Below are 6,000 nucleotides of genomic sequence, written 5' to 3' on the forward strand. Positions count from 1 at the left end.
AGGGCTTGTTTTACTTTGTATTTGTAGCCTAAGTACTCAGCATGAGGTGCTTAATAAATGCTTTTTTATTGTTAAAGTGAAAGCAAGTCAACAAGTCTTCTGCAGAGTTACCTGAGGCAGAGAAAAGTTGGTGTATGTGTCAGAGGAAGGACTTGAACCTAGGATATCTCATTTCTATCACCATGTCACACTATCTCTCAGTGGCAAAATAGACAACTGACTTAAAATAGAAAAACAAGAAATCAGGAAACCACATTAATGAGACATACTCAACCTCACATGTCCCAGAGCAAGTCCAGCCTGGTATTACCCCCATCTATACCCTATTCTACTCCAGGCACTGAATTAAGCCCTGATGATACAAAGAAAGCAAATACATGGTCCTTGATAATTCTAAGTATGGATGCTGAGGACTCCAGGGACTAAAGCACCTGTAAAAGCAGCTGTTCAGTAGAGTCTCTAGAGGGGTTGTTCTCCTGGGTCTGAGAGGAAACAGTGGTTTGGCTTGCTTAACCACATGCTGCCTTTTATCTGTCCAGGCTAGGATGCTATGGAAAGAGAGTCAGGAGTCTTGGGTTCAAGATTTCAGTCTACTCTACTCCTCACCATGCCTAGAAATGGGATCGCTTCCATTTGAATTGTCTTAGGAAGATTCTGAAGAACACCTGGCAGGATGAGATACCAGACATTGAGCTCCTTTCTTGAACTAAACTACCAAGCATTTCAACTCCACTGCAGAGAACTCTGATGGGTTGGCCATATTGTTTGAATGACAAATGTACACTTCCCTAAAGACTAGTTTGTCTTTAGGCAAAACACTCAGTAGATGGTCAGAAAAAAGCAATACAAGGACACTCTCAAGGTATCTTTTAAGAACTTTAGACTTGATTGTGCTACATGGGAGACACTGGCACAGGACCACCCAGCATGGCGTGCCCTTATCAGAGAAGGCGATGGGCTTTATGAGCAAAGCAGAATTGAATCAGCTCAGAAGAAATGTGAGATGTTCAAAGAAAATCACCCCAAATCTGTGGCAGAGCATTCCAAGCTCCTATTGGTCTGATCAGCCACAGTTGGACACATGGTGACTCAATTATAACATAGTGATGTCATTTTGGTCCTCTTCAAGAACTAAAGACAACAACCAAACTTATTCCTCACTATTCAGATGAATATATAATATATATTATACTATAATCTCTCTGATACCCAGTTTTCTCATATGTAAAATGAAGATGCTGATACTTGGGTAGAACAATGAATCGGTCCTGGGTCTGAAGTCATGTTTATCTATAACAGTCAGCCAAAGGACAAAATTAGTTCAAAGCAAAAGGATTTAATGAAATAACATGGTAAGAAAGGTACCACAACACACTAGTCTCATAAACATGGGACACATTCTCCCCATAAATGGGTATATCATCATTGCAAAGAATGGATGCCTGTAAGGAATTTATATATACAGGCCATACAAAGAGAACATATTTGCCAAGGGAACATTATCCAGTAGTCTCAGACTCTACTGGGCTTCTGATGTCTCCTAGTCATATTTTCTGGTGATATAGCCAGTATGCAGGACTGTACTAATAAACATTGAACTTGCTGAAAGGGCAGGATACAGTTTTAAGTTTAATTTGCATTAAAATTTTCCATCACTTTCTTAAGTCTAGGCCAGAGATGTCACATACCTAAAATTTGGGATTTTCTTGACAGAGATATTAGTTTGTTATTTCCTTCTCCAGCTCATTTTATAGATGAGGAAATTGTAAACAGGGTAAAGTAACTTGTCCAGGTTCACACACAGCTAGTAAATGTCTGAGGATGGATTCAAACTCTTTAAGGATCTCTCTGCTGGACCATTCTAATCACTGACCAGATTAAAATATAACTGGGAAATATATAACAAAATAAATAAGAAATGCAATAAAACATAGATAACATTACATTTTAAAATTAAATCCATATACTCTCATCCTTTTTGTAAGGATCAGTGGCCCCCATTTTTATTTGAATTTTATACCATGTGTCTAAATAATCAACAGTACAATAAATCAAGCCTTGATTTATAACATTTTGATTACTGCCCCAGGCTTATACAGCTTTGCCTCTTTCAAATCTAATTCACATGTAACTCAAGACTTCATCCTGATGGTATCATTAGTCCTTTTTAGAAAACAAATGAAGGACGAACAACAATAACAGCTCCCCAGTAGTCTATAACAAGTCTCTCCTGGATGTACTATCTCCATCCGATGCTAGTCTGCTGGACATTGTTCCTCTGAAGGCATAATCTCCTGCTGACTCCACTGGATAGATGAATGAATAAAGTCGCTCACTAGATGCCCAGCTCCTGTTGCCCTCTGCCAGGCCTGGCTCCAGCAGACACAAGAGGATGGAGAGTCTCTCTGCTTCCAGCTTCTGAGTTCAGCTGAAATCCTTTTCCGTATTTTCCTCATTAAGAGAGTTAGCTTTCCCACAGTCTTTTAACTTAAAAGCATGAAGAAATTTACAATTATTTTAGAGAAATAGGAGCCCTAGTCCAGAGAAAAGTAAAGTTTGGAAATGTAGGAAATGGAGGAGAGGAAAAAAAAAAAAACTGGTTGTTTTTGTGTTTTGCTTTTTTTCCTGGAAGAACAGTCTGTTCTTTTCAAAAAGATCTGACTAGAGCAAGCTTTCATCTCCTGCAGCAGAATCCCTGATCCAGAGGCCAAGCCCTTGAAGTCACAGAGCAGAAATGGCTCTGGCTAGCTTAAATCTGTCTTTGATCTAAACCGCTGGTGGAGGGCTCGGGCCATTGTCAGGAACCTCTTTCCTGGCTCAGAATGGCCATTTCTGAACCCTTCCTTTTTGTCTCCAGTGCTTTGCCTCAGTGGCTACTAGGGGGCACCATTGTGCATAGCATGCCCGGTCTGGAGACAGAAAACTCATTTGATTTCAAATCCAGCCTCAGACACTGACTACTGTGAAACTCCGAACAAGTCATTTCCCCTTGTTTGACTCAGTTTCCTAATCTGTAAAATGATCTGAAGAAGGGAATGGCAAACCCCTCCAGTATCTATGCCAAGAAAACATCAAGAAGAGTTAAATACTGAAAAACAAGTCTTCCCCTCAAACTATCAAGTTCTCTGAGGTTCAAGTTTCTCAATTTTAAAACTCCTTATACTTATTCTTATTGGGGGAGTGGGGGGAGGAGTGGAAGAGCACCGAAACACACCCACAGGGACATGGACTTTTCTCTACCTAGCTACATTTGTGTATTTATTATGTATAAATATAGCCAGCAAAATCTGAAATGTTTCAGAGCAAATAGAGATTTGCTCAAGATTTTTTAAAAATCTGTTCCTCAACTATGCTCAAAAAGTTATCAAACTGTATACCCTTTGATCCAGCAGTGTTTCTACCGGGTTTATATCCCAAAGAGATCTTAAAAAAGAGAAAGGGACCCGTATATAAAGAATGTTTGTGGCAGATCTTTTTGTAGTGGCCAGAAACTGGAAATTGAGTAGATGCCCATCAATTGGAGAATGGCTGAATGAATTGTGGTATATAAATATTATGGAATATTATTGTTTGGTAAGAAATGACCAGCAGGAAGATTTCAGAAAGGCCTGGAGAGATTTACATGAACTGATGCTGAGTGAAATGAGCAGGACCAGGAGATCATTATATACCTCAACAACAATACTATATGATGATCAATTCTGATGGGCCTGGCCATCCTCAGCAATGAGATGAACCAAATCAGTTCCAATAGAGCAGTAATGAACTGAACCAGCTACACCCAGCAAAAGAACTCTGGGAAATGACTAAAAACCATTACATAGAATTCCCAATCCCTCTATTTTTGTCCGCCTGCATTTTTTATTTCCTTCACAGGTTAATTGTACACTATTTCAAAGTCCAATTTTTTTTGTACAGCAAAATAACTGTTTGGACATGTATACATATGTTGTATTTAATTTATACTTTAACATATTTAACATGTATTGGTCAACCTGCCATCTTGGGGAGGGGATGGGGGGAAGGAGGGAAAAAATTGGAACAAAAGGTTTTGCAATTGTCAATGCTGAAAAATTACCCATGCATATATCTTGTAAATAAAAAGCTATAATAAAAAAATCTGTCCCTCATACCATACATGTGCCCTATAATGAATTTCAGTCAGTTGGATTCTAACAGGAGCAGGAAACAAAGACTCAAATGATACTTTCCTTTGTCAGATTGAATCAATCTGACATTCATTAAATCTGTCAGTAACGAGAGGGAAAATTATATTTCAGTGGGAGGTGGGGAGAGGGAAGACTTCAGCAAAAATTGGAAATCTGCAAACGCTAAAAAGCGGAAATATGAACATTAAGGGGAAAAGCTGCCATCTTGAAAACAGAACTTTAATGTTAATGCTGTTAAAGACAGCAAACTGTGCTCCAGGAATTTATTGCACTCTCACCTTTGTCCATAGGCACTCAGATACACAACATCCCCTAAGGAATATAGTAAGAGAAAATAATTATAGGCAACATGGATAAGCTTATAAAGGGAAACCAGGCAGAATTTGTCTCTAGGAAAGGCAAGCCTTGTCCCATCTCCCCCCATTGGTGGCAATCTCACAAAAGTTCTGAGGAAGTAGAAATGAGAGAAGTCCCTCTTAATCCTAAACTAAGGGTTTACCTAAAGTTGAATTACTGCCTTAATTGAAATAATGCTCCAGTAAAAGAGATCTCAGTATTATTATTCCTTTGTACTACTCTATCTAATGGCTTAAGGTGGAAAAGGGGTTTCCTGTCAAAAAGTAAGACTGGTGAATCGATGTATCCCGAAGAAATGGTGCACCCTAAGAAAAGCCCAGTGGCTGTTGGAATACACAGGAGCCACCTGACAGTGAAAGGATGATACAAAGAGACTGAGAGGCAGTTGCTGCTCTCTGACTGAGAGACCATTGCATTGTCTGACTTCTTTCCTCTTCCCTCTGTCTCCAATTTATTTCATTCCCAGTCTGCAACACCTGGGTCAGCAAAGACTGCCCTACAACTCCTTCACAACTGTGGAGGATCTGGAAGAACTGACCTGCCCCTTAACAGGTGGCCAAGGAACTATGGTCCAATCAAGCCAAGAGGCTAGCCCAGCCCCATCCAGGAGCTATCTTCCAAGGACTGCTTGGCCCAGTCCAGCAGCAGTGAAGCCCAGTTGTTGCCTCTGGTTTCACTTCAGGCTTATTATATTTGAGAACACTTGCAACAATCTCAAATAGTCTTGAGGGATTGGAGGAGTCTCTTACCTGCCATCAGCTTGAATTTCAACTGGCTGTGAACCTCCTAATCTCCTTTTAAGGGATCAAAGTCTAGCACTTAAACTCAGAATAGCTTTTTACAGAGGGATATTTACTTCACAGACATGATGATTACAAATATATAAACATTTTCTCCAATACCATCAGGAGCATGATTCCCCCTTCCTTGGGGAAGGAGATAGAGGAGATTAGGATTGACTCACAATTTAGCTTTATTCTTCTATAGCACTGGTCCTACCAAGTTCAGGTATACGGCCGGCAGTACTGGCTTCTATTAGGCTAGAGTCCTTACTTATTCCTCAGGACTTTATTGGTAGACTGACTATAACATCCGGCCTGGATTCTTGGACTGCCAGGTCCTTGTGGTTCATAACATATGAAAGATTCCTCTCCCTTAACCTAGAATGGAAAAGAACAAAGGGATATGTCAAAGAATCAGACCTGGTAGATTAGGAGACTCTAAGGCCCCTTCGTTTACTGAGTCTCTGAGAATCAAATGCTCCAAAAACTACTGCTGGCACCTAGTCAGGCTACTTTAAAGATCCTAACAGTTGGATTAAAGCTACTCCCAGACCCGAGTTACGCCAACATAATATACCTCCAATCCTCCATTCTCCCAGAAGCAGGTTCCTGGTGTCTTCCATGTGGATAAGGACATTTTAGCAATCTGATGTCCTCTGTATACGTGCCATGCTCCTATTACATTTACATCG

Source organism: Antechinus flavipes, chromosome 3 (assembly GCF_016432865.1).
Source record: "Antechinus flavipes isolate AdamAnt ecotype Samford, QLD, Australia chromosome 3, AdamAnt_v2, whole genome shotgun sequence".
Taxonomy (NCBI): Eukaryota; Metazoa; Chordata; class Mammalia; order Dasyuromorphia; family Dasyuridae; genus Antechinus; species Antechinus flavipes.